Source organism: Panulirus ornatus, chromosome 25 (assembly GCF_036320965.1).
Source record: "Panulirus ornatus isolate Po-2019 chromosome 25, ASM3632096v1, whole genome shotgun sequence".
Classification (NCBI taxonomy): Eukaryota; Metazoa; Arthropoda; class Malacostraca; order Decapoda; family Palinuridae; genus Panulirus; species Panulirus ornatus.
Window position 1 is genome coordinate 23,113,379 of NC_092248.1, and position 27,404 is coordinate 23,140,782.

Consider the following 27,404-nt stretch of genomic DNA (forward strand, 5'->3'; position numbering starts at 1 on the left):
GTAAAAAACATGTGTGGCAATAAAAAGAGTTTGGTTGAGAAAGCAGAAGAGGGTGAGCTGATATAGTGTAAACATATGCAGGGAATAAGTGAGAAAAGGTTGAAAATGAGGATGTATGTGTCAGAAGTGGAAGGAGCAAAGTGAAGAGGAAGAACAAATTGGAGATGGAAGGATGGAGTGAAAAAGATTTTGAGTGATTGAGTCCATGAACATGCAGGAGGATGAAAGGCAAGCATTGGATAGTAAATTGGAATGATGTGGTATGCTGGGGTTGATGTGCTGCCAATGGAGTAAACCAGGACATTCGAAACATCTAGGGTAAACCATGGAAAGGTCTCTGGGCCCTGGTTGTGGATAAGGAGCTGTGGTTTCAGTGCAATATACATGACAGATAAAGAATGGATAAGAGTGGATGTGGCCTTTCTTCGTCTGTTCCTGACACTGTCTCACTAATGCATGAAATAGTGATCAAGTATGAAAGACATCAGAAAATAAAACAATACAAATTTCATTAGTCAGATGGACTACCTTTATCATTATATATGCTTTTCAATTAGCCTATTTCAATCCTCTTGTATTTCAGTGTTTAGGGAGTAAAATTCTCACCTAAATAACATAAAAAATATGGTAAATATAGGTTGCTGAGAGAAGTAACATGAGATTTTCATTGATTCTCTTGATCTATAGGTGATTTTTGCTTATTTTTACCTCATATTTCTCTAAACATCATAAACATTATTATCAACACATTCACAATTGTAAGATATAATGCTCTAAATCCCATTTCTCCAATTAAATCACTTCTATTAAGCATAAATAGTTCACTGCTTTAAGTTTCTCCAAGCCCACACAGTATCTCTGTGGTACCTCTAAATTAGTTTTACAAGAAATGATTTACCAAAAATATCATGAAAATAAACAAGGTACCATTCTGAGGTAAGGGGATGGGGTGTGGATCAGCTTGTGTGAACCCTGGATAATAATAAGGAAACTTTCTAAATAAAGTTTATCACATCACCCTTTTGTATTACATTTAGACAGCAACATCTCCATCAATAGCACCTTATACAACCAGCCTAACTTAACTGCACCCTAAATCACACAGATCAAACATACTTATCACTTATAATTTCTCCTCATACGTGATATATACAAACAACTTTCCTGGCACTAGATACCATAATTACCATGTACAACTCGGCTTACCTCCGAACACATCAGTATGAGTTCCTTGTTACCAGTCTCACCTTTCAAACTACTGTTTTCGATATTGTGTGATCTAACAATTACTTTCTTAATTCAACAGGACTCAAACATCTCTCAACATAATTACAACAGTAGCATGAGGTACCTGTCACCTTAATAGTTCACAACAATTTTGCATACAAAATCGTGGTGAGTCAAGCCAAGTGTCGCGGATACACATAGGAGTTCTATCCCTCGACTATTGTTCTCTCTTGGACCACCTGAAAAACAAGCTGTTTGATAAATGCATTTCCTTACACTAAATCACTTTTACGGAGAATATGGAGTCCAATGATACGTGTTGCCGTAAAAGCTGAGAATAGATGTATCACTTTCACAGGTTTTATTTTTCTCTTTAGTTTTTTTTTTTTTGTTAATGTAAGGAATATCATGAAGGGAAATTTTGTTACAATAACCTTTAAAATCATCTTTCAATATCAATTCATTATTGGTACAGTTATGAAGGAGAAAGATGAGGTTAAATAACAACACTATAATACTGGCAAATAAGGAAATCAAAAAATGTTCACTTTTAACATTGAAAGACTGCATTTGTGATGAAGTTCTCGATATCTTTATATGCTATCATCAAAAACATAAACAGTATTCCACTGATCTCCATCATGTTTTTTCGTTTGATCACAATTGTGAACAGTGAATTTAGATGCATAAAAAGATAACAGAATCTTATCTTGTGCGGGATAGATTTCTGAATCATAATTGCGAGCCCTATATCTATAATGATAACCGAACTCAAACAACATATAAGCAAAAATCGGATTGTCACGTTACGAGGATATGGCGGTATTCAGAGGAATAATAAAATGTAATATACATTCCCACGGTGTTCATGCAAGTTTTCTAGTTGAATTACAGCAACTCTGTTTACCAAATGATTTGGTAAACAGAGAAGAGGTAGTAAAAGCTTTGCGGAAGATGAAAGCCGGCAAGGCAGCAGGTTTGGATGGTATTGCAGTGGAATTTATTAGAAAAAGGGGTGACTGTATTGTTGACCTGGTTGGTAAGGTTATTTAATGTATGTATGACTCATGGTGAGGTGCCTGAGGATTGGAGGAATGCGTGCATAGTGCCTTTGTACAAAGGCAAAGGGGATAAGAGTGAGTGCTCAAATTACAGAGGTATAAGTTTGTTGAGTATTCCTGGTAAATTATATGGGAGGGTATTGATTGAGAGGGTGAAGGCATGTACAGAGCATCAGATTAGGGGAAGAGCAGTGTGGTTTCAGAAGTGGTAGAGGATGTGTGGATCAGGTGTTTGCTTTGAAGAATGTATGTGAGAAATACTTAGAAAAGCAAATGGATTTGTATGTAGCATTGAAGGATCTGGAGAAAGCATATGATAGAGTTGATAGAGATGCTCTGTGGAAGGTATTAAGAATATATGGTGTGGGAGGCAAGTTGTTAGAAGCAGTGAAAGTTTTTATCGAGGATGTAAGGCATGTGTACGTGTAGGAAGAGAGGAAAGTGATTGGTTCTCAGTGAATGTAGGTTTGCGGCAGGGGTGTGTGATGTCTCCATTTGTTTAATTTATTTATGGATGGGGTTGTTAGGGAGGTGAATGCAAGAGTTTTGGAAAGAGTGGCAAGTATGAAGTCTGTTGTGGATGAGAGAGCTTGGGAAGTGAGTCAGTTGTTGTTCGCTGATGATACAGCGCTGGTGGCTGATTCATGTTAGAAACTGCAGAAGCTGGTGACTGAGTTTGGTAAAGTGTGTGAAAGAAGAAAGTTAAGAGTAAATGTGAATAAGAGCAAGGTTATTAGGTACAGTAGGGTTGAGGGTCAAGTCAATTGGGAGGTATGTTTGAATGGAGAAAAACTGGAAGAAGTAAAGTGTTTTAGATATCTGGGAGTGGATCTGGCAGCGGATGGAACCATGGAAGCGGAAGTGAATCATAGGGTGGGGGAGGGGGCGAAAATCCTGGGAGCCTTGAAGAATGTGTGGAAGTCGAGAACATTATCTCGGAAAGCAAAAATGGGTATGTTTGAAGGAATAGTGGTTCCAACAATGTTGTATGGTTGCGAGGCGTGGGCTATGGATAGAGTTGTGCGCAGGAGGGTGGATGTGCTGGAAATGAGATGTTTGAGGACAATGTGTTGTGTGAGGTGGTTTGATCGAGTAAGTAATGTAAGGGTAAGAGAGATGTGTGGAAATAAAAAGAGCGTGGTTGAGAGAGCAGAAGAGGGTGTTTTGAAATGGTTTGGGCACATGGAGAGAATGAGTGAGGAAAGATTGACCAAGAGGATATATGTGTCGGAGGTGGAGGGAACGAGGAGAAGTGGGAGACCAAACTGGAGGTGGAAAGATGAGTGAAAAGATTTTGAGTGATCGGGGTCTGAACATGCAGGAGGGTGAAAGGCGGGCAAGGGATAGAGTGAATTGGATCGATGTGGTATACCGGGGTTGACGTGCTGTCAGTGGATTGAATCAGGGCATGTGAAGCGTCTGGGGTAAACCATGGAAAGCTGTGTGGGGCCTGGATGTGGAAAGGGAGCTGTGGTTTCGGGCATTATTGCATGACAGCTAGGGACTGAGTGTGAACGAATGAGGCCTTTGCTGTCTTTTCCTAGCGCTACCCCGCACACATGAGGGGGGAGGGGGATGGTATTCCATGTGTGGCGAGGTGGCGATGGAAATGAATAAAGGCAGACAGTGTGAATTGTGTGCATGGGTATATATGTGTGTGTCTGTGTATGTAATATATATGTGTACATTGAGATGTATAGGCATGTATATTTGCGTGTGTGACGTGTGTGTATATACATGTGTATGGGGGTGGGTTGGGCCATTTCTTTCGTCTGTTTCCTTGCGCTACCTCGCAAACGCGGGAGACAGCGACAAAGCAAAATAAAAACAAATAAAAATACTAATTCAAATATTCTTAAAGTACATGTAAAGTAGATCCTACTGCTGCAATACTGAGTGAAGACTGAACAGAAAATGTGAACATTTTCTTACAAGACAAGTAGACTGGTTTCAATTTACAGTAGCCTTTCATCACCCCAAAATACGTTAGTCCCTATAGGGGTTAAAGGATTTAGGCTTGGATAAAGATGAAAGGCAGCAGCAAGGGGAGCAAATATGCACAAAAAAGAACATTATAAAAATGATCCTCTTCTATCTATATCTATCATCATAGAGGGATTTTGGGATTATAGGAGCATAAGGCCTTAGATCCAGAAAGTCAACGGAGCGGAGTCTCCATTCCAACCCTCTCATCTTCCATAGCCTTTTTGCCCTTACAGCTCATGGCATATGAACGTAGTGGACAAAAACACGATGACTAAAGGAGAAAAGAAGGGGACCCGAAAAAATTTTGTACCTCCTGGTTATATTTCCCTCGGAGGTCCTTGGGCATGGCATTCAAACTCGTCGCATAAACATTCGTACGTTGTCAACAATACCAGACGATTCACAAGAAAATAGTTTTAAAAGTTACCAGCTTGAGAATAAGAAAACAAATGGGAGCACAAGTGCTCCTTTTCATCCTAGCTCTAATGGAATGGCTGAAAAGGCTGTTGAAATATTAAAAAATGGCCTAATGAAAATGACAAAAGCATATATCAACACAAGGTTGTCCAGGATCTTATTTAGATTTAAATGTTTAAACACAATTAAAGATATTTAGTAGGTTGTTCGTCTTATATGTACCTCTTCGTTTCAAGGTAAGTTTACCAAAGAAATGCTTTAAATAATCTATATATGTGAAAGTAGTAACGTTATCGAGATATAAAGATATGATAGATTTTCTGAGGAAAGCGATTACTGTTCTCGGGTTCTATTTTGTCGCGTCTACATTAAAGGTGGTCGCTGGCCGGAGGTGTGGTCGCTGGCCGGAGGTGTGGTCGCTGCTGGTGGTGTGGTCGCTGCCGGAGGTGTGGTCGCTGGCCAGAGGTGTGGTCGCTGCCGGTGGTGTGCTGGTGGTGTGGTCGCTGGCCTGAGGTGTGGTCGCTGCCAAGGTTGGTCGCTGTGCTGTGGGGTTCGCTGGCGTGACAACAGTGAACTCCCTTATGGTTCATGGTTGTCATTAGAAGTGTTCACCTGTGACAAAAAGGAATATTAGTACAAATTATGCTCACATTCGACTCACATTCCACTTACGATTGTTGAATTGTAGAGGTCTTACTTGGATCTTATAGCTAGCTGAAGGAGGTTTATTGGTCAGCTAATTCTACTATTCATGGTGCTTGTGTAAAAAGTTCTCACTAAAGCAGTATGTGAATTTGATAAGAATTTGCTAAACAACATGAGACTTCCAGATGTTAGGAACTTCTCATATGTGTACGTTATTACCCGCTCACAGTTGCTTGAAATATTATTGACTCTCACTTGCATAAAGAAATCGAGCAGCACTTCATGCTTTCTTGATGCTCGAGCAAATATTTTATCTCAGGACATATTTGAATCTTTGCTTAGAAGTGCAAAATATGATCACAAAAACAAAGATACGATAGTGAAGGCATAATGTTCTTTTCTTTAGAGAAACCGTAAATAGTTTTTATTTTATATACAATACTATTTTCGAAGTACAGTGAAATGTTAATGCCTGAGGCATTTCTGAAGGTTCTGTGTACGTTTAGTTACCACGAGAGAAGCTGTCACACTGTTTGCACTATAACATTCAGAATATGCGAGAAAATTATTCATGGGTTGCCTCACCACTTTATACAGTGGAAGAAAATGAAAACAGAAAAGAGGAATGATTGAAAAGGGCCCTTGAGGGGTAGTGTACAGTACGTAAAAGAATGCATGGCACATTGCATAGTGGAACTGTGGTGAAAATACGGTCAAGTTAGAAACTATGAGTAGGAGAAAGGACATTATCTCTCCATATCCCATGTTAGTGATTCAGTAGTTGATTGATACCACACAGTCTGCTCCTTGAAAATGCAAACAGGAAAGTGAAAAAAAAGAAATCAAGTTAAGAAATGGTAATGAAATAGGGAGGAGCTTTGATTAGTTTTGATGTGTAAAAATGGAATCTCGTTTTAAAGTCAAATCATTTGTTTTTATTTTTGTATTTCCCATTATTTTTTTCCTAGTTACCTTTTTTTGATCTACATTAGAATAAACCTTTGAATAAGAATTTTTTGGGTAATTTGTATGGTTGCATGTTACTCTTTGTACTTTTCTGTTGTCTTTCCCCATTGAAGATATATATGCCAGTGGACAAGAGGGAAAAAGCTCTTGCAATAGAAATGAACTTATATATCCATCCATGATTTTTGACAATAATAAGATTGTGCAAATGCTTTAGCAGTGACTGAAACCAAATATTTTTAGCAAATACATGTACAAGAGAATGTTGTTATAGCATAATCTTTTTTGTGTTTAGTTATTTCTAAAAGAAGCAGTTGTGGACTGTAGCATCCACCTAAAGTAAAAGTTAAGAGTTTATGTGAACTTAAGGTAATGAGATGAGGCAAGGGGTGTGAATGTAAGCTGAAGTGGGAGGACCTGGAGGAAGTGGAGTGTATTAGATATTAGGGAAAGAACATTGGTGATGGCAACAAGGAGGGTAAAGCGAGTCATTGGGCACACAAGAGAATGTGTGTGATAAGAGGTCATTGTCTGCAATGGCAAAGATGGATATATTTGAAGGTACTTTATAGTTATCCCAAGAATGATGTACAGATATGAGTTTAAGGCTGTGAGTGCAAAGGAAAGAAAGGGGTTGGATGTTTGGAAATGAAATGTTTGGGGACAGTATTGTGTGACATTGCTTATTTTGTAAGAATTACATTGTATCTTTCTCTTAGGATGAGCTGTCATTCTTTTCATGATTAGTCATCTCACTCCACTCATCATTCTTAAATACTTAATTTTCAACCATGCACACTCATTCATTTGCATTCAAAATCCAAAATTCACATCCATACAACTCTGATGTGACTCGTTTCTTCATGTGTACCTACCTGTCAGTGCCTACTTCAACATATTGCCAGAATGGCTGGGCTAGCAAGAAGCACTTCACTGTCTGTTTTCCTCAATAACTGTATCTCTCTGCTGCTTTACACATCTCATAATTGTCAGTCCAAGGTTCATCAGGGTTTCAATTAGTCATTTGTTTAGTTTTCTTTTAAATGTTTCTGTAGTTATTCCATATATGTTTCATATTTCTCCTATTATTGCACTGAAAAATCTTTCCAACTTTTTTCTACTGATATATTTTATTATTGTCTGATGTTATGGTATTTCTATGAGTAATTCTTCCAATTTGATTATTCTATATCATCCTTGCTAATGTGCTTTTGAATCCAGGACATTTCTCCTGTTGCCTTGTACTTGCTACCATGCTAACATTATCATGTTTTTCCCTTCTTTCCAGGTTCTACAGTTTTGATTTATTTTTATCTGTCATGCTAGTTAATTTCTTCCAGACCATCAGAGTTGCTTGCGAGTATTTCTAAAATTTTTCAAGCATGTTTGATTCCATTTTGTTTAATTGGTACAGTGTGGCAGTATTCAGTTTTGCTGTGATATAGCTAAATATTTTCATTAGCCTTCTTCTCATTGTGCAAATTCTCATTATAGAACCACTCATTATTGGTTTGATATTACTATATTATGAATATTTTTTTTTTGTGAGTTCTACATTCTTCATTATAGCTCCTAATTTGTTGACATTTTTTTCACTCTCTGTCTTTCCCTTTTTAGCCTTTGCAGGGAGATGTTTTTACATTGTTCACCATTCCATAGCTTCTTTGTTTGAATTTCTTGTCATCAAATTTGATTAAGCTCTTTTCTGCCCACTTTAAGATTATGTGTATGCCATTTTTGTAGTTTTTCTTTGTTTCCAATCCTGTCACATCATTCATTTTTTGTCATACACAGCAATCCAGACTGTACTCTCCTTCACTTTTATGCCTATATCTGAGATCATTGTTACAAATGATATTGAGACTAGAGTTGTTCCTTGAATTAGTCCCAAAAGAACATATTCTGCTTCGCACACTGTTCCATTTGCTGCCATTCTGGCTTTTCTGCAAGAGACTGATTCAATTTTCACCTTATCTGTAATATATTGTTTTGCCACTTTCTCAAATTAGACTAGTTTACTGTGTCAAATATTATATTATTTTTTATTATACTTTGTCGCTGTCTCCCGTGTTTGCGAGGTAGCGCAAGGAAACAGACGAAAGAAATGGCCCAACCCCCCCCATACACATGTATATACATACGTCCACACACGCAAATATACATACCTACACAGCTTTCCATGGCTTACCCCAGACGCTTCACATGCCTTGATTCAATCCACTGACAGCACGTCAAGCCCGGTACACCACATCGCTCCAATTCACTCTATTCCTTGCCCTCCTTTCACCCTCCTGCATGTTCAGGCCCCGATCACACAAAATCTTTTTCACTCCATCTTTCCACCTCCAATTTGGTCTCCCTCTTCTCATTGTTCCCTCCACCTCCGACACATATATCCTCTTGGTCAATCTTTCCTCACTCATCCTCTCCATGTGCCCAAACCACTTCAAAACACCCTCTTCTGCTCTCTCAACCACGCTCTTTTTATTTCCACACATCTCTCTTACCCTGACGTTACTCACTCGATCAAACCACCTCACACCACACATTGTCCTCAAACATCTCATTTCCAGCACATCCATCCTCCTGCGCACAACTCTATCCATAGCCCACGCCTCGCAACCATACAACATTGTTGGAACCACTATTCCTTCAAACTTACCCATTTTTGCTTTCCGAGATAATGTTCTCGACTTCCACACATTCTTCAAGGCTCCCAGAATTTTCGCCCCCTCCCCCACCCTATGATCCACTTCCGCTTCCATGGTTCCATCCGCTGCCAGATCCACTCCCAGATATCTAAAACACTTCACTTCCTCCAGTTTTTCTCCATTCAAACTCACCTCCCAATTGACTTGACCCTCAACCCTTCTGTACCTAATAACCTTGTCAAATGCTTTAGCAAAATCAAGAAAATCATTTTCCATCCTCTCTCTCTCTCTCTCTGCAATAGAGTTTTGAATTTTAGTTGTTTGGTTGTAATTGAAGTCTGATTGAGAAGGTTGACAAGGGTGTCTTGAATGGTACAGGCAATGGGAAAAATAAGGGAAGAAAGACTGACAAAGAGGATATATTATATGTATGTCAGAAGATTATCCCTGGGGATAGGGGAGAAAGAATACTTCCCACGCATTCCTCACGTGTCGTAGAAGGCAACTAAAGGGGATGGGAGCGGAGGGGCTGGAAACCCTCCCCTTCTTGTATTTTAACTTTCTAAAAGGGGAGACAGAAGATGGAGTCACGCGGGGAGTGCTCATCCTCCTCGAAATCTCAGATTGGGTTGTCTAAATGGTGTGGATGTAACCAAGATGAGAAAAAAGGAGAGATAGATAGTATGTTTGAGAAAGGAACCTGAATGTCTTGGCTCTGAATGAAACGAAGCTCAAGGGTAAAGGGGAAGAGTGGTTTGGGAATGTCTTGGGAGTAAAGTCAGGGGTTAGTGAGAGGACAAGAGCAAGGGAAGGGGTAGCACTACTCCTGAAACAGGAGTGGTGGGAGTATGTGATACAGTGTAAGAGAGTAAACTCTAGATTGTTATGGGTAAAACTGAAAGTACATGGAGAGAGATGGGTGATTATTGGTGCATATGCACCTGGGCATTAGAAGAAAGATCATGTGAGGCAAGTGTTTTGGGAGCAGCTGAGTGAGTGTGTTGGTAATTTTGATGCACGAGACCAGGTTATAGTGATTGGTGATTTGAATGCAAAGGTGAGTAATGTGGCAGTTGAGGGAATAATTGGTGTACATAGGGTGTTCAGTGTTGTAAATGGAAATGGTGAAGAGCTTGTAGATTTATGTGCTGAAAAAGGACTGGTGATTGAGAATGCCTTTTTTAAAAAGAGAGATATACATATGTATACGTATGTAAGTAGGAGAGATGGCCAGAGAGTGTTATTGGATTAAGTGTTAATTGATAGGCACGCGAAAGAGAGACTTTTGGATGTTAATGTGCTGAGAGGTGCAACTGGAGGGATGTCTGATCATTATCTTGTGGAGGCGAAGGGGAAGATTTGTAGAGGTTTTCAGAAAAGAAGAGAGAATGTTGGGGTGAAAAAAGTGGTGAGAGTAAGTGTGTTTGGGAAGGAGACTTGTGTGAGGAAGTACCAGGAGAGACTGAGTAAAGAATGGAAAAAGGTGAGAACAAAGGAGGTAAGGGGAGTGGGGGAGGAATGGGATGTATTTAGGGAAGCAGTGATGGCTTGCGCAAAAGATGCTTGTGGCATGAGAAGCATGGGAGGTGGGTTGATTAGAAAGTGTGGTGAGTGGTGGGATGAAGAAGTAAGATTATTAGTGAAAGAGAAGAGAGAGGCATTTGGATGATTTTTGCAGGGAAATAATGCACATGACTGGAAGATGTATAAAAGGAAGAGGCAGGAGGTCAAAAGAAAGGTGCAAGAGGTGAAACAGAGGGCAAATGATAGTTGGGGTGAAAGAGTACCATTAAATTTTAGGGAGAATAAAAAGATGTTTTGGAAGGAGGTAAATAAAGTGCATAAGATGAGGGAACAAATGGGAACTTCAGTGAAGGGGGCTAATAGGGAGGTGATAACAAGTAGTGGTGATATGAGAAGGAGATGGAGTGAGTATTTTGATGGTTGAATGTGTTTGATGATAGAGTGGCAGATATAGGGTGTTTTGGTTGAGGTGATGTGCAAAGTGAGAGGGTTCAGGAGAATGATTTGGTAAACAGAGAAGAGGTAGTAAAAGCTTTGCGGAAGATGAAAGCCGGCAAGGCAGTGGGTTTGGATGTTATAGCAGCGGAATATTAAAAAAAGGGGCTGACTGTATTGTTGACTGGTTGGTAAGGTTAGTTGATGTATGTATGACTCATGGTGTGGTGCTTGAGGATTGGCAGAATACTTGCACAGTGCCATTGTACAAAGGCAAAGGGGATAAAAATGAGTGCTCAGTTACAGAGGTATAAGTTTGTTGAGTATTCCTGGGAAATTATATGGGAGGGTATTGATTGAGAGGGTGAAGGCATGTACAGAGCATCAGATTGGGAAAAGCAGTGTGGTTTTAGAAGTGGTAGAGGATGTGTGATCAAGTGTTTGCTTTGAAGAATGTATGTGAGAAATACTCAGAAAAGCAAATGGATTTGTATGTAGCATTTATGGATCTGGAGAAAAACAAATGGATTTGTATGTAGCATTTATGGATCTGGAGAAAAACAAATGGATTTGTATGTAGCATTTATGGATCTGGAGAAGGCTGTGAGAGTTGATAGAGATGCTCTGTGCAAGGTATTAAGAATATATGGTGTGGGAGGCAAGTTGTTAGAAGCAGTGAAAAGTTTTCATTGAGGATGTAAGGCATGTGTACGTGTAGGAAGAGAGGCAGGTGTTTGGTTCTCAGTGAATGTTGGTTTGCGGCAGGGGTGTGTGATGTCTCTATGGTTTTTTAATTTGTTTATGGATGGGGTTGTTAGGGAGGTGAATGAAAGATTTTTGTAAAGAGGGGCAAGTATGCAGTCTGTTGTGGATGAGAGAGCTTGGGAAGTGAGTCAGTTGTTGTTCGCTGATGATACAGCGCTGGTGGCTGATTCGGGTGAGAAACTGCAGAAGCTGGTGACTGAGTGTGGTAAAGTGTGTGAAAGAAGAAAGCTGAGAGTAAATGTGAATAAGAGCAAGGTTATTAGGTACAGTAGGATTGAGGGACAAGTCGGTTGGGAGGTAAGTTTGAATGGAGAAAAACTGGAGGAAGTGAAGTGTTTTAGATATCTGGGAGTCGATTTGGCAGCGGATGGAACCATGGAAGCGGAAGTGAATCATAGGATGGGGGAGGGAGTGAAAATCCTGGGAGCCTTGAAGGATATGTGGAAGTCGAGAACATTATCTCATAAAGCAAAAATGGGTATGTTTGAAGGAATAGCGGTTCCAACAATGTTGCAAGGTTGCGAGGTGTGGGCTAAAGATAGAATTGTGCGGAGAAGGGTGGATGAGCTGGAAATGAGATGTTTGAGGACAATATGTGGTGTGAGGTAGTTTGATCGAGTAAATGATGTAAGGGTAAGAGAGATGTTTGGTAATAGAAAGAGTGTGATTGAGAGAGAGCAGAGGAGGGTGTTTTGAAATGGTTTGGTCACATAGAGAGAATGAGTGAGGAAAAATTGACCAAGAGGATGTATGTGTCAGAGGTGGAGGGAATGAGGAGAAGTGGGAGACCAAATTGGAGGTTGAAAGATGGAGTGAGAAAGATTTTGAGTGATCGGGGCCTGAGCATGCAGGAGGATGAAAGGCATGCAAGGAATAGAGTGAATTGGAACGATGTGGTATACTGGGGTCGACGTTCTGTCAATGGATTGAACCAGGGCATGTGAAGCATCTGGGGTAAACCATGGAAAGTTCTATGGGGCCTGGATGTGGAAAGGGAGCTGTGGTTTTGGTGCATTATACATGACAGCTAGAGACTGAGTGTGAACGAATGGGGCCTTTGTTGTCTTTTCCTAGTGCTACCTCGCGCACATGCTAGGGGAGGGGGTTGTTATTTCATTTGTGGCAGGGTGGCGATGGGAATGAATAAAGGCAGACAGTATGAGTAATGTACATGTGTATATATGTATATGTCTGTGTGTGTATATATATGTATACATTGAGATGTATAGGTATATATTTTTGCATGTGTGGATGTGTATGTATATACATGTGTATGTGTGTGGGTTGGGCCATTCTTTCATCTGTTTCTTTGCGCTACCTCGCTAACACGGGAGACAGCAACAAAGTATAATAAATAGATGAATAAATGTCAGAAGCAGAGGCGACAAGGGGTAGGACGGTACTGAGGAGATAGAAGAATGTATTGAACAGGGTTCTAGGATATCAGAGCCAGAATATTCAATATAGTTGGAGGCATGCAGTGTTTAGAATGAAGTAAATCATTGTGGCATTTAGGAGACAACATGCAGTCAGCGGGCTCGTCTGAGTTAGATAGTGTTGAAGGCTAACCATTGAGTGGTCTTTTGACCTTAAATGTTGATGATGGCCTCCAGTTGTATTGCATATTGCATAACATCAGGAGAGTTATTCTTTAAGCAGGAAAGGTGGTTAATAATAAACAGTATGCAAGACAGCATTTTAAAGTGGTTTTTGCATGTGTTATGTTGCAGTTTCCTGTGGTGGGAGATGGAGCATTTACCTTATGTTGACTCTGTTCAGTACTTGTATGCATGGGGCATCAAGTTAGATAGGTGCTTGTGATTTTTATAGATTTTGCAGTTTCGTAATTATTGACATAGCCCTTGACAGTGATGGAGGGATTTTAGTGGAGTCTGTGGAAGTCTTAGTGGTGGCTTTTAAGGAAATGAAAGAGTTAAAGATTTTAGGACCAAAGGTTCCTTGACTGTAATCAAAATCCATGCATTTAGAGATTTTTGATGCTGTTTCCCTTTATATGTGCATATGGAAAGAATGTTGAATGCTTGTATAGATACACTTATCTTATTATTGTGGTCCACAATAATATTAGGTTCGATGCATAGATTAGCACTTTCTTAGGTCTTCAAGACACTGGTCCTTCATGTTTCAGTCTTTGGATATAAAGTTGACACAATGCCTTTAGGCACCTATCGTGCAGGCAAGATAATTGGGTTCATGTGATCACTGTGAATTGCAGATTGCTTCTTTGAAGCTGATGTGAGTCATTTAATCTTGCTTAATCCATGTGCTATGCATGTGTTTAATTCCCAGATGTCAATTCTCCTGAAGGTATTCTTTTAGAAGGAATAACCATAGGTGGAGAAGGCTAAGGGCATGTGCAGAGATACTAAGGATGAGGTAAATTTTTGCCTGAAGGCTTCCCAGGAGGATGCTTTTTGAGTATAAAGTTGGAGGGTGAACAGTGCTCTGTAATGCATAAGCAAATTGCAGTTTATTATAATTGATAGCCATTTCCCACTTCACCAAGACAGCGCCAAGTAACAGATGAAGAATGGCCCATCCACTCATATACACATATGTATGCATAAACACCCATATGCATACATATACATACATATACATATCAATATATACACATACACAGACATATACATATATAAACATGTACACACATATACATATATAAACATGTACATACATATACATGTATACACATGTACATATTCATACTTGCTTGCCTTCATCCATTCCTGTCACTACCTTGTCCCACAGGAAACAGCATCACTACCTTCTGCTTCAGCACGGTAGTGCCAGGTAAACAGACAAAAAAGGCCACACTCGTTCACGCTTACTCTCTAGCTGTCATGTGTAATGCACCGGAACCACAGCTCCTTATCCACATCCAGGCCTCACAAAACTTTCCATGGTTCACCCCAGATGTTTCACAAGCCCTAGCCTGAGCCATGTACCCATTTCATCAACCACCCCCTAGGGGTGGATGAACAGCTGTCGTTTATTGTGGACCGACTGCTATGACCAGGATTCAAACCTATGTGCTAAATCCTGGGCAGCCCATGAATGTCATGGTCAGGATAGCTAACCACTACACCATGGGACAGTATTGATTTGACTTTTATCCCCTCACTCTTATAAAATGGGTCTTCTTAAAAGGAAAAAAATAAAAGAAAGAAAAGATGTTGATTCTAGTGAAGTTAGAAAATTTACCTTTATTTGATTTGAACCAGGGATTTTGTATGAAAGAATAGATATTGATTCTAGTCAATTTGGGAATATTACTTTTTTTTTTATATGTGACCCAGGGATCTTGTACACTAACTTACTGCATTTGTTCACCTCACATTGCTATCTACTCACTCTCGCAAGTTTGGTCTCCTAAGGAGAAAATAAAGAAAAAACATATTGATTCATTGAAGGTGACGAAACACTCCTTTCTATTTCAGTCATGGAAGCTTTTACTCCAAGCCCCAATTTAACTCACAAAATTTGGTACATTCAAACTAAATATCTAATGCATATACCACTCAAGAACCTCTTCATAATGTAAGAGGCATTCCCCCCAAACTTGTGTGTAATAGGCTGTAGGAGCTGTAGACCCTCCAAAATTTTGAAAGAAACGGATCACTGCCTGGATGTTTTCCTACAATGTCTGTGTTGTCATTAATTGTAGTATGTAATGAAATTGGAATGTAAAAGATTAGTTAACAAATGATACATACAGTGTGCTGTATTTTTCTTATGGGACATTTGTAAGGAGTTAATCAGTTGGTTGAACATGTATTGCAAATCCCAATTTTTGAGGATGTTACCCTTTCTGGGAGGGTACTTTAGATGGACATGGAAATAACATTTCATCTATATTTTTCAGACACAGCAGATTTTAAGATTAAGCGAAATGCATCAGCATATTCAAGCCTTATGACTTGTACTGACTATGGAAGACTCATCTGGGGCCAGATAGCAGGTCACAGATCATAGCCAGGTGAATATACTGTGTATTGATTTGTTTATGAATCACCACATTTTTGTGGTCTACCATAACTTTAAGTCATGGTGTTCAGATTGGCCAAATGGGATTTTTGTTATGTCTGGGCTGAGAGCTAAGAGCATATTTACCATGATATCTGAAAGACCATTAGTGTATGTTCATAGAAATCCAACAGTTGCACTGCATCCCACCAATGCTTCTGATGTGTTTGATGCAAAGGTGCAGATGACACCTCTCAGCCACCATCCCTCAGCAGTCCCTTCTTTACATTCCTGCAGTGCTGACATTTGGACAGTTGCCCCTGCTTTAATCCCTCATTTAATACCTGCAGTGCAGACATACAGACTTATATTTTCACTCCATAACCTTTAATTCACTTCTTCAGAGATATTAGATATGTTTACTTTTCTTAGAATTATGTTTCGTAATGAAAATAGTGCAGGTACTCCACTACATATGATGGGGTTATTTCAATAAAACCATCATAAGTCAAAAATACATTTGATACCTTACATCTAACCTAACAAACATCATAGCTTAGCCTAGCCAACCTTAAACCTTCTCAGAACACTTACATTTCTCATCCAAAATTATCATGTGCAGCTCCTCCTTAAAAGCTTCTGCATCTTCAGTATCAGCACCTGCTGCCTCACCGCTAACCTTTACATTGTGAAAATCATGACGTCTTTTGAGGCGTTGGAACCACCCATGACTTGTAAGCATTTGCGTGTATGTAGGATCATTGGCATGCCATTTTAGCATATCAGAGACTTCTTTCCTTAATTTGGTTTGTCAGTAGCATAAGTGGTATGCACTTTTGCATTTGGTCTTCCAACCTCGTGACCAAGTAATCTTTCCATATCTTTAATCGGCCCGGTTCTTTTCTTCGCTTCTTATCCTTTAAGATGGTAGAGGTCGTTGATTGTGAAAATCCTAACTCACATGCAATGGCCATTACTGGCTTGCCACCTTCATGCTGGGTAATTGTCTTTAATTTCATTTTAAGAGTAATTGCCTTTTTCTCTTCATCAGAGACAGGAGACAGATGAGCATTTTGTAAACATGATGCAAAATCACAGAACGCAAATTAGAAAAAAGCTGACAACACAGTACACTGTAGAGCAGGGGTAGGTAACCTATGGTCCATGAGCCAGATTCAGCCCACAAACAATTTTTCCTTATCCTGAGTTTTTCATGCAACCACACTGATGGATCATTATATACATACACATATACATATTCATGACTGCCTTCATCCATTCATGGACGTATATGTATGTATTCTTATATTTTTCTTTTTCATTATACTTTGTCGCTGTCTCCCGCGTTAGCAAGGGAGCGCAAGGAAACATACGAAAGAATGGCCCAACCCACCCACATACACATGTATATACATACACATCCACACAGGCACATATACATACCTATGCATCTCAACTTATATATATACACATAGACTTTTCTTTTCTTTTAAACTATTTGCCATTTCCCGCATTAGCGAGGTAGCGTTAAGAACAGAGGACTGGCCCCCTTCTCTGTTCCTTCTTTTGGAAAAAATGAAAAAAAAAAAAATAGAGAGGGGAGGATTTCCAGCCCCCCGCTCCCTCCCCTTTTAGTCGCCTTCTACGACATGCAGGGAATACGTGGGAAGTATTCTTTCTCCCCTATCCCTAGGGATAGGGGAGAAATGTATATACATATATACATGTGCGTAATTCATACTATCTGCCCTTATTCATTCCCCTTGCCACCCCGCCACACATGAAATGACAACCCCCTCCCCTCGCATGTGCACGAGGTAGCACTAGTAGAAGACAACAAAGGCCACATTCGTTCACACTCAGTCTCTAGCTGTCTTGTAACACACCGAAACCACAACTCCCTTTCCACATCCAGGCCCCACAAAGCTTTCCATGGTTTACCTCAGACGCTTCACATGCCCTGGTTCAGTCCATTGACAGCACGTCGACCCCAGTATACCACATCGTTCCAATTCACTCTATTCCTTGCATGCCTTTCACCCTCATGCATGTTCAGGCCCCGATCACTCAAAATCTTTTTCACTCCATCTTTCCACCTCTAGTTTGCTCTCCCACTTCTCCTCATTCCCTCCACCTCTGACACATATATCGTCTTTTCAATCTTTCCTCACTCATTCTCTCCATGTTACCAAACCATTTCAAAACACCCTTCTTCTGCTCTCTCAACCACACTCTTTTTATTACCACACATCTCTCTTACCCTTTCATTACTTACTCGATCAAACCACCTCACGTCACATATTGTTCTCAAACATCTCATTTCCAGCACATCCACTCTCCTCCGCACAACTCTATCCTATAGCCCATGCCTCGCAACCATATAACATTGTTGGAACCACTATTCCTTCAAACATACCCATTTTTGCTTTCCGAGATAACACTTTCACCTTCCACACATTTTCCAATGGTCCCAGAACTTCACCGCCCTTCCCCACCCTATGACTCACTTCCGCTTCCATGGCTCCATCTGCTGCCAAATCCACTCCCAAATATCTAAAACACTTCACTTCCTCCAGTTTTTTCCATTAAAACTTACCTCCCAGTTGACTTGTCCCTCAACCCTACTGAACCTAATAATCTTGCTCTTATTCACATTTACTCTCAGCTTTCTTCTTTCACAAGCTTTGCCAAACTCAGTCACCAGCTTCTGCAGTTTCTCATCTGAATCAGCCACCAGAGCTGTATCATCAGCAAACAACAACTGACTCACCTCCCAAGCTTTCTCCTCCACAACAGACTGCATGCTTGCCCCTCTTTCCAAAACTCTTGCATTCACCTCCCAAACAATCCCTTCTGTAAACATATCAAACAACCATGGAGACATCATGCACCCCTGCCACAAACCGACATTCATTGAGAACCAATCACTTTCCTCTCTTCCTACTCGTACACATGCCTTACATCCTCGATAAAAACTTTTCACTGCTTCTAACAACTTGCTTCCCACACCATATGTTCTTAATACCTTCCACAGAGCATCTCCATCAACTTTACCATATGCCTTCTCCAGATCCATAAATGCTACATACAAATCCATTTGCTTTTCTAAGTATCTCTCACATACATTCTTCAAAGAAAACACCTGATCCACACATCCTCTACCACTTCTGAAACCACACTGCTCTTCCCCAATCTGATGCTCTGTACATGCCTTCACCCTCTCAATTAATACCCTCCCATATAATTTCCCAGGAATACTCAACAAACTTATACCACTGTAATTTGAGCACTCACCTTTATCCCCTTTGCCTCTGTACAGTGGCACTATGCAAGCATTCTGCCAATCCTCAGGCACCTCACCATGAGTCATACATACATTAAATGACCTTACCAACCAGTCAACAACACAGTCACCCCCTTTTTCGATAAATTCCACTGCAATACCATCCATACCTGCTGCCTTGCCGGCTTTCATCTTCCCCAAAGCTTTTACTACCTTTTCTCTGTTTACCAAATCATTCTCCTGAACCCTCTCACTTTGCACACCACTTCGACCAAAACACCCTATATTTGCCACTTTATCATCAAACACATTCAACAAGCCTTCAAGATACTTACTCCATCTCCTTCTCACATCACCACTACTTGTTATCACCTCCCCATTAGCACCCTTCACTGATGTTGCCATTTGTTCCCTTGTCTTACGCACTTTATTTACCTCCTTCCAAAACATCTTTTTATTCTCCCTAGAATTTAATGAAACTCTCTACCCCAACCCTCATTTGCCCTCTTTTTGACCTCTTGTACCTTTCTTTTGACCTCCTGCCTCGTTCTTTTATACATCTTCCAGTCATATGCATTATTTCCCTGTCAAAATCGTCCAAATACCTCTCTCTTCTCTTTCACTAGTACTCTTACTTCTTCATCCCACCACTCATTACACTTTCTAGTCTGCCCACCTGCCATGCTTCTCATGCCACAAGCATCTTTTGTGCAAGCTATCACTGCTTCCCTAAAATACATCCCATTCCTCCCCCACTCTCCTTACATCCTTTGTTCTCATCTTTTTTTCATTCTGTATTCAGTCTCTCCTGGTACTTCCTCACACAAGTCTCCTTCCCAAGCTCACTTACTCTTACCACTCTCTTCATCCCAACATTCTCTCTTCTTTTCTGAAAGCTTCTACAAATCTTCACCTTCTCCTCCACAATATAATGATCATACATCCCTCCAGTTGCACCTCTCAGCACATTAACATCCAAAAGTCTCTTTCATGCACCTGTCAATTAACGTAATCTAATATTGCTCTCTGGCCATCTCTCCTACTTACATACTATATACTTATATATATCTCTCTTTTTAAACCAAGTATTCCCAATCACCAGTCCTTTTTCAGCGCACAAATCTACAAGCTCTTCACCATTTCCATTTACAACACTGAACATCCAATGTACACCAATTATTCCCTCAACTGCCACATTACTCACCTTTCCATTCAAATCATCCATCACCATAACCCGGTCTCGTGCATGAAAACTACCAACACACTCATTCAGCTGCTCCCAAAACACTTCCCTCTCGTGATCTTTCTTCTCATGCCTAGGTGCATATGGACCAATAATCACCCATTTCTCTCCATCCACTTTCAGTTTTACCCATATCAGTCTAGAGTTTACTTTCTTACACTCTATCACATACTCCCACCACTTCTGTTTCAGGAGTAGTGCTACTCCTTCCCTTTCCCTTGTCCTCTCACCAACCCCTGAGCTTACTCCCAAGACATTCCCAAACCACTCTTCCCCTTTACCCTTTAGCTTCGTTTCACTCAGAGCTAGAACATCTAGGCTCCTTTCCTCAAACATACTACCTATCTCTCCTTTTTTCTCATCTTGGTTACATCCACACGCATTTTGACACCCCAATCTGAGCCTTCGACAAGGATGAGCACTCCCTGCGTGACTCCTTCTCCTGTTTCCCCTTTTAGAAAGTTAAGATACAAGGAGGGGAGGGTTTCTTGTTCCCCACTCCCGTCCCCTTTAGCCGCCTTCTACGACACGTGAGGAATGCGTGGGAAGTGTTCTTTCTCCCCTATCCCCAGGGATGTACTCTTATGTTCTTACATGCATATTTATTTATTTATTTATTTGTTTATTATACTTGGTCGCTATCTCCCGTGTTAGCAAGGTAGCGCAAGGAAACAGATGAACACACACATGTATATACATACACGTCTACATAGGCACATATAGATACCTATACATTTCAACGTATACATATATATATGTACATACACAGACATATACATATATACACATGTACATAATTCACACTTGCTGCCTTTATTCATTCTCTTCGCCACCACGCCACACATGAAACGAAAACCCCCTCCCCCCTCATGCGTGCGAGGTAGCACTAGGAAAAGAAAACAAAGGCCACATTCATTCACACTCGGTCTCTATCTGTCATGAATAATGCACCGAAACCACAGCTCTCTTTCCACATCCAGGCCCCACAAAACTTTCCATGGTTTACCCTAGACGCTTCACATGCCCTGGTTCAATCCATTGATAGCATGTCGATTCCTGCTATGCCACATCTTTCCTAATAACTCTATTCCTTGCACGGCTTTCATCATCCTGCATGTTGAGACCCCTATCACTCAAAATCATTTTCACTCCATCTTTCCACTTCCAATTTGGCCTCCCACTTCTCATTCCCTCCACCTCTGACACATATATCCCCTTTGTCAATCTTTCCTCACTCATTCTCTCCATGTGACCAAAACATTTCAGAACACCCTCTTCGCTCTCACAACCACACTCTTTTCATTACCATACATCTCTCTTACCCTTTCTTTACTTACTCGATTAAACCATCTCACACCACATATTGTCCTCAAACATCTCATTTCCAGCACATCCCCCTCCTCCGCACAACTCTATCTATAGCCCATGCCTCACAACCATATAATGTTGTTGGAACCACTATTCCTTCAAACATACCCATTTTTGCTTTCCGAGATAATGTTCTCGTCTTCCACACATTTTCCAACGCTCTCAGAAATTTCGCCACCTACCCCATCCTGTGACTCACTTCCGCTTCCATAGTTTCATCCACTACCAAATCCACTCCCAGATATCTAAAACACTTCACTTCCTCCAGTTTTTCTCCATTTAGACTTACCTCCCAGTTGACTTGTCCCTCAACCCTACTGTACCTAATAACCTTGCTCTTATTCTCATTTACTCTCAGCTTTCTTTCACACACTTTACCAACTCAGTCACCAGCTTCTGCAGTTTCTCACCCAAATCAGCCACCAGCACTGTATCATGAGTGAACAACAACTGACTCACTTCCCAAGCCCTCTCATCCACAACAGACAGCATTCTTTCTCCTCCCTTCAAAACTCATGCATTCACCTCCCTAACTACTCCATCCATAAACAAATTAAACAACCATGGAGACATCATACACCCCTGCCACAAACTAACATTCACTGAGAAATAATCACTTTACTCTCTTCCTACTTGTACACATACCTTACATCCTTCATAAAAACTTTTCACTGCTTCTAGCATCTTGCCTCACACACCATATACTCTTAATACCTTCCACAGAGCATTTCTATCAACTCTTTGTCATATGCCTTCTCCATATCCATAAATGCTACATACAAATCCATTTGTTTTTCTAAGTATTTCTCACATACGTTCTTCAAAGCAAACGCTTGATCTACACATCCTCTACCACTTCTGAAACCACACTGCTCTTTCCCAATCTGATGCTCTGTACATGCCTTCACCCTCTCATTCAATACCCTCCCATATAATTCCCAGGAATACTCAACAAACTTATACCTCTGTGATTTGAACACTCACCTTTATCCCCTTTGCCTTTGTACAGTGGCACTATTATGCATTCTGCCAATCCCCAGGCACTTCATCATGAGCCATACATACATTGAATATCCTCACCAACCAGTCAACAACACAGTCACCCCTTTTTTGATAGATTCCACTGCAGTACCATCCAAACCTACTGCCTTGCCAGGCTTTTATCTTCTGCAAAGCTTTCACTACCTGTTCTCTGTTTACCAAAGCATTCTCCCTGACCCTCGTTTGCATGCCACCTCAACCAAAACACCCTATATCTGCCACTCTATCATCTAACACATTCAACAGACCTTCAAAATTCTCACTTCATCTCCTCACATCACTACTACTTGTTATTACCTTCCCATTAGCCCCCTTCACCAATGTTCCCATTTGTTCTCTTGTCTTACGCACTGTATTTACCTCCTTCCAAAACATCTTTTTAATCTTCCTAAAATTTAATGATACTCTCTCACCCCCAACTCTCATTTGCCCTCTTTTTCACCTCTTGTACCTTTCTCTTTACCACCTGCCTCTTTCTTTTATACATCTCCCAGTCATTTGCACGATTTCCCTGCAAAACTTGTCCAAATGCCTCTGTCTTCTCTTTCACTAATAATCTTACTTCTTCATCCCACCACTCACTACCCTTTCTAATATCCCCACCTCCCATGCTTCTCATGCCACATGCATGCTTTGCGCAAGCCATCACTGCTTCCCTAAATACATCCCATTCCTCCCTCACTCCCCTTACGTCCTTTGCTCTCACCTTTTCCATTTTGCACTCAGTCTTACCTGGTACTTCCTCACACAAGTCTCCTTCCCAAGCTCACTTACTCTCACCACTCTCTTTAACCCAACATTCTATCTTCTTTTCTGAAAACCTCTACAAATCTTCCCCTTCGCCTCCACAAGATAATGATCAGACATCCCTCTAGTTGCACTTCTCAGCACATTAATATCTAAGAGTCTCTCTTTCAAGTGCCTATCAATTAACACGTAATCCAATAATGCTCTCTGACCATCTCTCCTACTTACATATGTATACCTATATACATATGTCTCTCTTTTTAAACCAGGTATTCCCAATCACCAATCCTTTTTCAGCATAGAATTCTACAAGCTCTTCACTATTTCTATTTACAACACTGAACACCCCATTTACACCAGTTATTCCCTCAACTGCCACATTATTCACCTTTGCATTCAAATCACCCATCACTATAACCCAGTCTCATGCATCAAAACAGCTAACATAATCTCTCAGTTGCTTCCAAAACAGTTGCCTCTTATGATCTTTCTTCTCATGCCTAGGTGCATAGGCACCAATATTCACCCATCTCTCTCCATCCACTTTCAGTTTTACCCATATCAATCTAGAGTTTACTTTTGTACGTTCTATCACATACTCCCACAACTCCTGTTTCAGGAGTAGTGCTACTCTTTCCTTTGCTTTTGTCCTCTCACTAAGCCCTGACTTTAATTTCAAAACATTCCTAAACCACTCTTCCCCTTTACCCATGAGCTTCGTTGAAGTGCTCCAAGGAACTTATCTTTTTAGCTCAATTTCTTATTAACTGATTCCTCTCTGAATAGTTCTCCAAATTCTCTGATTAGATCAACCAGTGTTCTTTATGGTAAAGATCATAATGATAAGCATCACTGTCACTTTCTTATGTCAATTCTTTACAATGAATACAGTTATGACTCGAGTAATTATGATCAACATATACTGGGGATAGGGGAGAAAGAATACTTCCCACGTATTCCCTGCGTGTCGTAGAAGGCGACTAAAAGGGGAGGGAGCGGGGGGCTGGAAATCCTCCCCTCTCAATTTTTTTTAATTTTCCAAAAGAAGGAACAGAGAAGGGGGCCAGGTGAGGATATTCCCTCAGTGGCCCAGTTCTCTGTTCTTAACGCTACCTCGTTAACGCGGGAAATGGCGAATAGTTTGAAAAAAAAAAAAAAAAAAAAAAAAAATATACTGTAACATGATGCATACCATTATGTAAAATTTATTTGTGTGGCACCTCTGAGATACTTTCTGTGACTGATTAAGATCTTCACTATGCTCATATGGGTTAGAATTAGCAAAAAATCTGAAATATTATTATTATAAACAATGTTTGAGATAGAGGGCTCTGTAGGGTTATAGGGCATCTCTTGTACATTTCTTTGTGATGTCTCTGATATACCATTCCTAACTGAATAAATTCTTCATCGTTTTCATATGAATTGAAGTTTCCAGAAGATTCACTAACAACAATAGTTTTATCCATACATGTCACGCAGGGTTCAGTACCATTAGGATGCACAGGTGCATTCTCAGCATAATTTGTTATACTTTTTTTTAAGTGTTTCTTATAGCTCTTAATCATCATGATCAGTGGTATCAGTAAGGGTACTATTGTCATACTCTCTGTTTACATCTTGTTTTCTATCACTTTCCATGTACTCTAAAAATGGGGTAGCATCATTGATGCAATTACTATTTAGAGATTTCTGCATGATATTGTTCCCTGTAAATGTTTCTATCAAATTGGCAAATGTAGGAGCAGTGGGTGCATCATTGTTTTCACCTGTTTGTCTGATACTGCTAAAAAATCTCAATACAGTCCTGAGTGATCCTGTTCGTTAAAAGATACCTGAAATTGTAATGATCTTTGACATCATTCCAGAGGAACTTTATATTGGAGATATTCAGGAGCCACCCATCCACACAAGCAATACTACTACTTCCTCCCAACCATTTACAGGATCTTAGATAGTGTTCCATTTCATCAAGGAAATGTATATGATCATTTTCTAAACTTATTGCACTCTCTCAGTTTATAAAGATTCTTCTGACTGCTGTTTAAAAGGTCAAATATTTCATCCATATTATTTACAAATTCAGTAGTATGTAAGGCTTCTTGTGGCAGTGAATGGGTGTTTATCCCAGCCGCTACACTTAATGTCTGTGATGCAAAACTGACACGCATTTCGTCAAAACCATTACAATGTATGTGTCTATCCGTTAGTTTTGGTGCCAGGAGGATGGACATGCACTTACCAGAGCAATAAAAATCCTCCACATATTGCCATTTTATCAAGTTTCTCTCATTGCTGATATTGTACTTCATGAAGTTATTTCTGATACTTTTCATAGATGTGGAGTATCATAAAAACAATATACTCTCTCACTGACATGAACAAAATATGTTGCTAAATTTGTAATTTTAAGTTTCTTAAAGGCAGTCCTATTACTGATATCTTCATCTCAGACTTTGGGATTAATTCTGTTTCTTTGATTCTACAAATGCAATCTATAATCATTTGTTAAAGTTTTTCAGGTCCTATACACTTGCTGAAAAGAAAATAACCTAGATTTGCTTCCACTTTGTTGATAACCCTTTAACCATGAAAAACCATAGCATACTGTGCAGCTTTTTTTTTCAAGTGCCTTACTGTCCCAGATCTTCTAGCCCTTCAAACTTATCTTTACTTGTGTTGTAGTAAACATCAGCCTTAACTAATACTGCATCAAAAACAATGCCACTAACTTGATCTTTAAGCTCAAAGCTCTTAATTTTCTTTTTGAGCAGTTCAAAAACAGATTTGTTCCATCCTGCAGTAAAAAGTATCTTTTGTATCCAGAATCTAAGCATTCACAATGCTGGGAGAGCAAATATTTGAATACAGGAGCTTATAAGCCACTGCACTTTTGAAGTATAGGCCTGGTGAAAAGCACCTTTGGATGTCAGAATAACATCTGCCCTTTTTTTGTACAGTTGACAATTCCAACTGAGTTTTAAAAATTTCTAGTGCAAAGCCATTTAGATATTTAGAGGCATTGTGAATAATATGTGATGGTAATGTACATTTTCTAGTACATTTTGTATTTGCCCTTTCAATATGTTTTTTTCTCTGAAAGTCTCTCAGTCCTAGTGCTGTACCTGTGTAGGAGTTTGGATGTCTGTTTTCTGTTGGTGACAGAAGGCTCTTTATAATTGCATTTAAGACCAAATCCATCTGTATCTAAAAATTGCAAAGTAGAAATATTATCAAAATTTGATGCAGAAAATATTAGGCACAGTATTGAAAATTTGATGCAGAAAATATAAAAAGTCAATAACCCTTACACTTTGAGCTCTTACATACAGATACCCAGGATGTCCCAAGAAAGATTATGACAGTTCTAGCATTATCTTCCTGTAGACCTACAAAAAAAATCAAATTAGAAATCCTATTTCTAAAAACATAACATGTTGAAATATGTTTTGACTTTGAAAAACATATATCCAAATATATCAAACGCACTAATACTAATTTTAAGCTTACCAGTCGTTTGTGAAGCAATGTCCACTGACAGTTTCAACAGGTTCATTTATGAACTGTTCTTTGGAGGTTGTAACTCCAAGGGGCATCTGTCCAGCACAGCTCTGATCTGTTAAAATTTAATTCATGAAAATGCAGACATTTATATATCTCACCTCCATCTTCATTGATTATTCATTACCTCACCCAGTGTGTCAGTCCATATATCAAATTATGTTACAATATGTGAATACTGTATATAGCAAGAATATGTATTCAAAACACATTACAAAAGACAGCTACCTTGTACTATGCTGTACGTATTATGAGACTATGCACATAGACAATAATATCTTGTCATGAATATTGTACCTGGCAAGAGATTGAATGAAATAGCAGTGGATGAGGTTAGGGACAGCCCCATTCAAGCTGTATAGGAATGAATAAAGTATGTTCATATAGCTTGGACACCAAAAGAGTGCACTCATAAAGTAGCATTCAACCCAAAAGAGATAACAATACAAAAGAACGTGTATCACAGTTCTGTAAATTGTACCAGTCAGATGCCATGC

The 27,404-nt window shown here is 39.8% G+C and overlaps 1 protein-coding gene across 11 annotated transcripts in view; it reads left to right on the plus strand.

Moving 5' to 3' along the window:
* The first annotated feature begins 5,211 nt into the window (after positions 1-5,211).
* LOC139757321 (uncharacterized) overlaps positions 5,212-27,404 on the plus strand; it is a 70,110-nt gene continuing 47,917 nt past the window's right edge. The window contains exons 1-3 of one of the 11 annotated variants that reach the window (XM_071677743.1): positions 5,212-5,282; positions 15,564-15,677; positions 16,716-16,810. The gene's annotated coding sequence lies outside the window, so the exon portion shown is untranslated. Of the gene's footprint in view, positions 5,544-5,794; positions 6,194-15,563; positions 15,678-16,715; positions 16,811-27,404 lie in introns of all 11 variants that reach the window. The other 10 variants (XM_071677742.1, XM_071677737.1, XM_071677744.1 and 7 more) reach the window with 10 other exon arrangements.